Source organism: Benincasa hispida, chromosome 2, assembly GCF_027475165.1.
Source record: "Benincasa hispida cultivar pf3 chromosome 2, pf3_genome.v1.1, whole genome shotgun sequence".
In the NCBI taxonomy this organism is placed as follows: domain Eukaryota; kingdom Viridiplantae; phylum Streptophyta; class Magnoliopsida; order Cucurbitales; family Cucurbitaceae; genus Benincasa; species Benincasa hispida.
In genome coordinates, this window is record NC_143479.1 from 28,984,203 (window position 1) to 28,993,164 (window position 8,962).

At 39.3% G+C, this 8,962-nt stretch overlaps 1 non-coding gene across 1 annotated transcript; it reads left to right on the forward strand.

The window, feature by feature from the left end:
* The first annotated feature begins 5,579 nt into the window (after positions 1-5,579).
* On the forward strand, positions 5,580-5,667 carry TRNAS-GCU (transfer RNA serine (anticodon GCU)). Its single transcript has one exon. It is a non-coding gene; the product is annotated as a tRNA-Ser (tRNA).
* The last annotated feature ends 3,295 nt before the right edge of the window (positions 5,668-8,962 follow it).

Sequence of the window (8,962 nt, forward strand, 5' to 3'; positions counted from 1 at the left end):
TCATGGCTTATGATCCTGAATGTGGTCTTCTTGATAGCAGTTGTAGAAACAAAAACTTTATTCTCACTCAGATCATAGAAGTATCGACCCCTCGTTTCCTTATGGTAGCCTACAAAGAGGCAAACTTTCGAACGTGGTTCCAATTTCTTCGGGTTAGTCACAAGCACATGTGTCAGAAACTCCCAAATCCTGAAGTGGCATAAACTACCTTTATGACCTCTCCACAACTCAAAAGGTGTTTCAGAAACACTTTTTGAAGGAACATTATTCAGAATGTAGCATGCAGTCTCCACTGCAAAATCCCAAAATGAGTCTGAAAGATGAGCATAACTCATCATAGACCGAACCATGTCCAACAAGGTTCTATTTCTCTTTTCTCATTGCTAAGGTGTACTGAGGCCGAGAGTTGGGATGCAATCCCATGTTTTATCATATAGTTCTGGAATTGGAGGTCCATATACTCTCCACCATGATCAAATCGTAGTGTTTTTATCTTCTTACCTAACAAGTTTTCAACTTCAGCCTTATACTCCTTGAATTTGTCAAGGGCTTTAGACTTATGTTGTATTAGGTAGAGATACTCGTACCTTGAATAATCATCTATGAAAGAGATGAAATATTCATGCCCACCTCGAGCCCTAACACTCATTGGACCACAGAGGTCAGAATGTAAAGGCTCCAAGGTTTTCTTGGCTATGTAAACTTTTCCAGTAAAAGATCGTTTGGTCATCTTGCCTTTCGAGGCATGATTCACATACTGGCAAGGATTTTTCTTTTAAACTCTTTAGAAGTCCACATTTCACCAACTGCTCAATCCTATTAAGGTTGATGTGACCTAACCATAGATGCCAAAGATGGGAGTTTTCCTTAGGAGAAACTTTTGGTCGTTTAGCTGTTGTCGTTGTACTGAACATTTCAGCATTAAACAAGGCTTTTATGACTAATAGGCTTAGTACATATAAGTTACTTTCCATTGAACCAAAACCAATCTCCATTCCATTCTTGAAAATAAACACTTTATTCTCCGAAAAAGAGATGGTATACCCTTGTTCAATGAGACAAGAAACTGAGATTAAGTGCCTCTTAATATGAAAAACTACGAAAACATTATCCAGTAACAGATAACGTTTCTTGTCCAAAAATAACTTTAGCTTGTCTACAGTAACACCTAAAACAACCTTACCAGTACTGACTCGAAGAGTCATCTCTTCTTGTGGCAACGTTTTCCAGGAACTAAATCCTTGGTAAAAGGAACTGACATGGTTGGTAGCACCCTAATCAAGGATCCAGGCAGAATCATCATCTCTACCAAACACGTCTCCAAGACCAATAAATCAGATTTAATGTCTTTAGACATCCTCCTCTTTTGGAGAGTAGTGGGATCAGTATCAAAACCTAAATAAGCTCAAAGTTCAATGTCAGAGAACACTTCTCTTCCATGAACTTCAATAGAGTTAACAACACTTGCTTCATCTTCCTGAAGTTTAATTTGAGAATTGATACTAGTGGTTTTGTCATCCATCCCTTTGTGCTCAAAAAGTAAGAACTGACATTCAAACAATTCTTGCAACGAGTCAATGATCTCGCGTGCAATGACCATATTCTCAACCCTTTTGGCCAAAAGATCAGGTATGCTAGCCAAAATGTGAAGTCGAGCCAATGAATTAGCCTTCATCCACACCTCATATGCATTGAGAACACTTTGGGGTGCATCAAGGGTTGGGACTTGAGGACATTCCTCAACCATGACAAATTTGAGGTCGTTTACCACGAAATACGTTTTACAAGACTCTTTCCATTGTATGTACTCGGTCAAATTAAAGGCTTTAAATGGAAATACAAAAACATGTTGTTGAAAACAAAAACACATTGACCTATGTTAGGTTTTAAGCAAATACCCATTGAAAAAAACATACAACATCCAATACGGTTTAGCAAAACTAACATGAATACTATGTGACATCTAATTTCGCAATGACGCTTCAAAGGTTTAGGACAAAAGTCGCCGAAGGGAGATCAATTATCCCTCCTCTGAATTGAGAAATTCTCAACTGGCCATTAATACCAGAACAACTCTTGCTCCTATAACGACTAGCCATCATTGATTTGGTCAAGAGATCATTAACTTACTTAACAATTTTCTGTAAGTGTAACCCACCATTTTAGGCCCTAAAGATCCACCCCAAGCAACCAATCCGAAGGAAAAAAATCCGATTGGGGCAAAACCTAAAGCGACCCTATCTATTTCGGGAGTTCACCTTGATCTTGACCAACTACACAAAACCCATCCAAAGGGGGACACTCCCAGGGCGCCACGATGGAGTACATAATGATCTCACGGTGCGAACCAATAATAGAGACCGTAGGAAGTATTGACACACACCCTTCACTCACATACTATAAACATTCTCTCTGTCCACCTTGATATTGACTCAAGCAAACACCATCCGAAGGGGGGGATGCTCCCAGGGCACCACGAAGCCAAGCATGATTCTCACGGCATGAACATTCAGGGAGAAACGTGAGTGGAATCATTGATATATCAGATACATCTCTTCCTCCCACTGAGTATTTTAGAACCTAAGGTTTAGTGTACTTAGAAAAAACACGGCTAAGAATTTTAACTAAGTGTCTCTTTAGGTTTGTCCAAGAGTAACTTTTACCTTGGATAGTTGAAACAACTTTTGATCATCATCCATTAAACTCTTTAATGGAGTCTTTGACAAACTGTCGCATGCTTGCAGAAAATCTATCTAATTCACCTTTTCAGATAGGTTCCTAGGAAGGAGTGTTCAGTTCTCATCAGCTTAAGTACACCAGCCTAGACAGAACCCGCCTTAGACAAAAGGTCCCTTATAGATAGATTTAATAATATTTTAATCTTTTATGCCAATCAATTTAATCCTATTAAACCAAATTACAAAGATTAAACCAGGTTTCTAATCCCATTAGAACCTTGAACTTAGGTCTATCTTATCACACCCCGCCCCAAACCACCCTTTTAGTCTTGGAAAGGGCGTGACTGCAGTAGTTATCAACCCTGTGGCTGACACCTACTACCTACTAACTGTTGTGGAATAACTCTGATACCAATATAAAACTCATATACAACGGAATATCTTTAGGCCAATAGAGTCATTACAACACTAGATTCACAAGTCCCAAAACCCACAAACCCTAGTCCCTATAAAAACAACAGTAACATGTGTACAATATAAACAGTAACCACCTAAACCGATGGGTTACAAATCTCTTATTCCTTTAGTGGCAGAGCAGATTCAAAGCTATCTTACGCCTAGTTAGTGACTTAAGAAAGATAATTGATTCTCATGCAAATCTCAATAAAGAGTTTAACTGGAGTATAAGCTTTTATAGTACTTATACTACAGTATAAATATTTTCCAAGCATAAAACATATAAAGTTGGTTTAATCATAAACCTTACTGTGGATAAAACAATCCCAACACCAACTGCTAGTCATGAGAGAACCCTTTTGCTCAATCTCTGACTCTAACTACCTACGTGCACGTGGTCATACTAAGTACCGTCATATCTTAGGTACTAATGTTCAGATACCTTCTCAAACGTCCTTCAGTATCTGGTTGGTTTGGTACCTTCTCAAACGTCCTTCAGTACCAATAGATACCTTCTCAAATGTCCTTCAGTATCTAGTTGGGCGAATACCTTCACAAATGTCCTTCAGTATCGCATTTTAAGTAAAGGTAGTCAAAAATGACTTTCTCTTTAAAGCATGTAAAGTATAACACATATGAAAACATGGCTTTAAAGGTACTAACGCATGCTGAGTATATTTACACATATAAATCGCTTTTCAACAATTTCTCACACATGCATACGTTTAAAATATAACTCATGGTTTGCTTGGAATTCACTTAGTAAAACTAGCTGGCATGAAAATAATCTTCTTTAAAACATGCTTTCTATAACACGTTGTAATCAAACATTTTAAGCAAATGTTTTAGTCAAAACGTTTTAGCCACTCACCTTGATTGTTTAGGAGCTTTTCACTCTAGTAGCTCCCTTTTCTACCTCGAGCTCCTTTTTCACCCCTAGAATCTAGATTCAACTTACAGCTCAAATTACTCATAGTTGTAAATCTTATTTTGAAATAATTCCTTCTACGAATATATTCTAAAATGTCTCAGGAAGTTTACCTATAATTTGAGCTCAGAACCTCTCGTGGTTTGGCCGGAATCATAGAATCTTCAAGACTGGCCTAAACTGATCTGACAACCTGACCCTTCTTCCTTCTTCTTAGTTTCCAGCCCGATACCTTTGAGCTTTTCCTCCGGCAGCCTTACCCACAAAACTAGACTTTCGGAGATTTCAGGTGGCTTTGGAATCACTCCAAACGTACGAATAAATTAGGAGAACTCCTCGCCCCAATTTGATGCGTTTCTTCAGACCTCACTATCCAATGCATCCTCTATGACTAACGCATGGATTTAGCTCCAACGAAAGGTTTGCTCAACTCCCCCACTCTTTTTACAGTATTTCTGAATTGTGAACTGAAGTCTCTTGGCTCTATTTATAGGCGTCCAAACCTTCTCCAGATTTGACACCACCTACTTAGTTGCATGGCCAAGTGTCTCCTTCTCACCCCATCAACGCAATGTTGTGATCATCGCAAGCTAAATGTCTACCTCCTGTGTAGCCAACACATGAGCTTCCAATCAGATGCCACCACCTCAAATTCTTAAGGCTTAAGGCTTTCCTTCCAAGAAGACACATGGTTTTTATGATGTTCTCATGTTGATCTCATCCTTTGTATGCGTCCAACTCTTGGATGTTCAAACATAATCCATACTTAACGCATAGCCTATCATCAACGCATAGCAAGCCAATTCACTCTCACTACAATTTAACTTAGTCATCGCAAGGAGCTAACCATCACCAACGCATAGGGTGACCGTCCATCCTCGACGCATGCCTCACTAGGTAGCATTACACGGCTTGTTTGGCATAGGCGCATGGTGCTGGCCACCAACGCATAGGCGTGCTGCACAGGATAGCCGCTCGACGCATGGGTGTGCTGCTTCAACGCATGGGCGTGTGGTGTATGCTGGCCGAGCGAGGCGTGCTTGGCCGCATGGGCTGCGTGCTTGGCTGCATGGCAAGGCACCTCGACGCATGACATGACTACTCGGCAGGGCGCTCACCGTATGGGTATGGCTGCTCGACAAGGCGCTCAACGTATGGCCGCTCAAAGCATGGCAGGGGCGTCTGGCCGAGGCTATTCGAATTGCAAGAGCACTGGCCGAGGCTGCTCGACGCATTACATGGGCACTGGCCGAGGCTGCTCGACGATCTAATTTATCTAAATGGAATTGAATTGCTAATCAAAAAAGTTTTTATCGATTTATAGATAGATATCCATCGATATATCTAGATAATTATCTATATCAATGTAATTATATATGACTATAATTATATATCTATATAATAATAATAAAAGGGGGGATAAAGATAATAAAGAGAGATAAAGAAGGGCTTTTTTCAAGCCTTCATTTTCAATTTTTTATACAATGTATGATAGTAATTATCCTTTTTCAATTTGGGGAGAGATGGCTGAGTGGACTAAAGCGTCGGATTGCTAATCCGTTGTACGATTTTTTTGTACCGAGGGTTCGAATCCCTCTCTTTCCGTTTCTGTCAATTACTTGGTATTTTTTTATAGTTGAGGAAAGATGTAGAATAGATAAAATGTTAAGAACATTTCAAAATCAAGCAAGGAAAAAAATCAGATTTTTTTTATTCTTCACGCCCCGGATTACGTCCCGGGTCATTAAACAGGAATCCGAAAATGAAGAGAGAAACAAAGAATATTACTACCTGGTCGAATCAGCTCGACGCATGGCTGGGCATTTGGCCAAGGTTACCCGACGCATGCCACCCTCCAACCCTCGTGCCATCCCAATGCCTCACTTCCATTTTCCTTCCTTCACCAACTCATCCAACACATCCAACGTATCCATCATCCAACACATCCAATGCATCCAACGTATCCATCATTCAATGCATCCAACGCATCCATCATCTAACACATCCAACACACCATTCCAACACATTGGTCCCTTCCAACGCATCCCACACAAAATTCTATACTTAGCCATATTTTCCAAATTTTCCCCAGGAGTTAAACTTCCAAATTTTCTCTTTCCTTCAAATCTCGACTTTTTCCTCTACCATTCCACACTAGTCCACATCAACCTACTCATCACACTAGTCTTAGTAGGGAACATACTCAAGTAGAGAAATTAGGATTCGGGGTTCACATTTACCTCCCCCTTATAAAAATTTTGTCCTCGAAATTTCGCTACAAGTCTGTCAACTAAACAACTGCGAGTACTTGTTTCTGATTTGCTCTTCGGCTTCCCATGTTGCTTCTTTCGTGCTATGGTTTTGCCATAGTACCTTTACCAATGGGATTGTCTTATTCCTTAAGACCTATTCTTTTCTGTCAATAATCTCCACTGGTTCCTCTTCATAGGACAAATTTTCTCTCAACTGTACCGGTTGTTCAGGAAACACATGGGTAGGATCGGGCACATACTTTCTAAGCATTGCCACATGAAACACATCATGAATACGAGATAATTCTAGAGGTAAATCCAATCTATATGCCATTAGACCGACTCTTTCTATTATCTCATAAGGTTCAATATATCTTGGGCTTAATTTCCCTTTCCTACTGAACCTGAGTATTCCTTTCCACGGAGATAACTTCAGAAATACTTTATCACCAACTTCAAACTTTAATTCTCATCTACGCTTATCAGCGTAACTCTTTTGCCTATTTCGAGCCGTCTTAAGATTATCTCTTATAATCTTAACGTTGTCTAATTTTTGTTGCACAAGTTCTGGACCTAGTAATTTCCTTTCACCGACTTCATTCCAACATATCAGAGTTCTACATGGCCTTCCGTATAGTGCCTCATACGGTGCCATCCTGATATTTGAATGGTAACTATTGTTATTCGATTAACGACAGATGCGTATCCCAACTCCCCTTAAATTGCAACACACATGCTCTCAACATGTCCTCTAATGTCTGGATTGTTCGCTTAGACTAACCATCCGTCTGTGGATGAAAAGCGATACTAAAATATAACTTGGTTCCCATAGCTTTCTGCAAACTAGGTCAAAACTTTGATGTAAATCTGGAGTCTCGATCTGATACAATTGAAACTAGAGTCCAAAACTGACTCACAACTCGATCAACATATAGCTTAGCTAATTGGTCTAGGGTATAAGTAACTTTAACAGATAAAAACTTAGCTATTTTTGTCAATCTATCCACAATTACCCATATACCAACATAGCTCGCTGGTGTCTTAGGTAATCCAAACAAGAAATCCATCGTAATATGCTCCCATTTCCACTCTGGTACTGGGAGTGGATTAAGTAATCCTGCTGGCCTCTGTCTTTCTGGTTTAACTTGTTGACATATTAGGCACCTGTCAACATACTCCACTATTTCTCTTTTCATACTAGGCCACCAGTACGATCTCTTTAATGGTCTGTACATCTTCGTACTTCCTGGATGCATAGTATAGGCCAAACTATGTGCCTTCTCTAGAATAGCTTGTTTAAGTGCTAAGTCCTTAGGTACACATATCCTACTTTCTTTCAATAGCACTCTGTCAGCTCTTAATTGGTAGTCCGTCCTCAATCCTTTATTTACTTCTTCAGCTAACTTCTGAAAATCAGAATCTTTTAATTGCTCACGTAGAATATCTTCTACGAGTGTAGGACACACTTGAAATGAAGCTAATAACCCTCCTTTTTGACCGATTGATAATGCTGCCCTAGCATTATACAATTCATGAATCAGTGTACCCTTCACTGAATTGATACTAGCTCTAACTGATCTAGTTTTTCGACTTAAAGTATCAGCTACCACATTTGCTTTACCTGGGTGATAGTCAATGGTACAGTCATAATCCTTGATCAACTCGAGCCATCTTCTTTATCTCAAGTTCAGTTCCTTCTAATCAAATATATGCTTTAGATTTTTATGATCCGTGAATATATGACATCGCTCACCAAACAGGTAATGTCTCCACAACTTTAGAGCTAACACAAATGCTGCTAACTCCAAATCATGTGTAGGGTAGTTACATTCATGCTTCTTTAATTGTCAAGAAGCATAAGCTACTATCTTTCCCTCTTGCATCAGCACACATCCTAACCCTTATCGGGATGCATCACAATTAACCTCAAACTCCTTACCTGGTGTAGGTAGAGTTAATATTGGTGCTGACACTAACCTTTTTTTCAATACTTGAAAACTATGCTCGTATTCTGGTGACCACTCAAAATTCGCATCTTTTTTTGTCAGGTTTGTCAATGGTAGAGCTATCTTAGAAAAACCCTCTACGAATCTCCTATAATAACCCGCTAAACCCAGAAAACTGCGTACTTCAGTTACATTCAGGGGTCGTTCCGAGTCGACTATTTCTTCTATCTTTTGGGAATCAACGCTAACTCTGTCAGCTGAAACTATATGCCCAAGGAATACGACTTGATTTAACCAAAAATCACACTTACTAAATTTGGCATATAACTTCTTTTCCCTTAGAATCTGTAACACCATCCTTAGATGTTTTTTATGCTTCTCTACACTACTAGAATACACTAGTATATCATCTATGAAAACTATCACAAACTGATCCAAATAATGATGAAATATCCTATTCATCAAGTCTATAAATACCGTAAGAGCATTTGTCAATCAAACGGCATTACTAGGAACTCATAATGTTCATACCTAGTTTTGAATGCAGTCTTTGGAACATCAGTGTCTTTCACCTTCAACTGGTGATAACCTGATCTCAAATCTATCTTAGAGAACATCGTGGCTCCCTTTAACTGATCGAAAAGATCATCTATACGAGGCAATGAGTACTTATTCTTAATGGTCACTTTATTCAACTGTCTA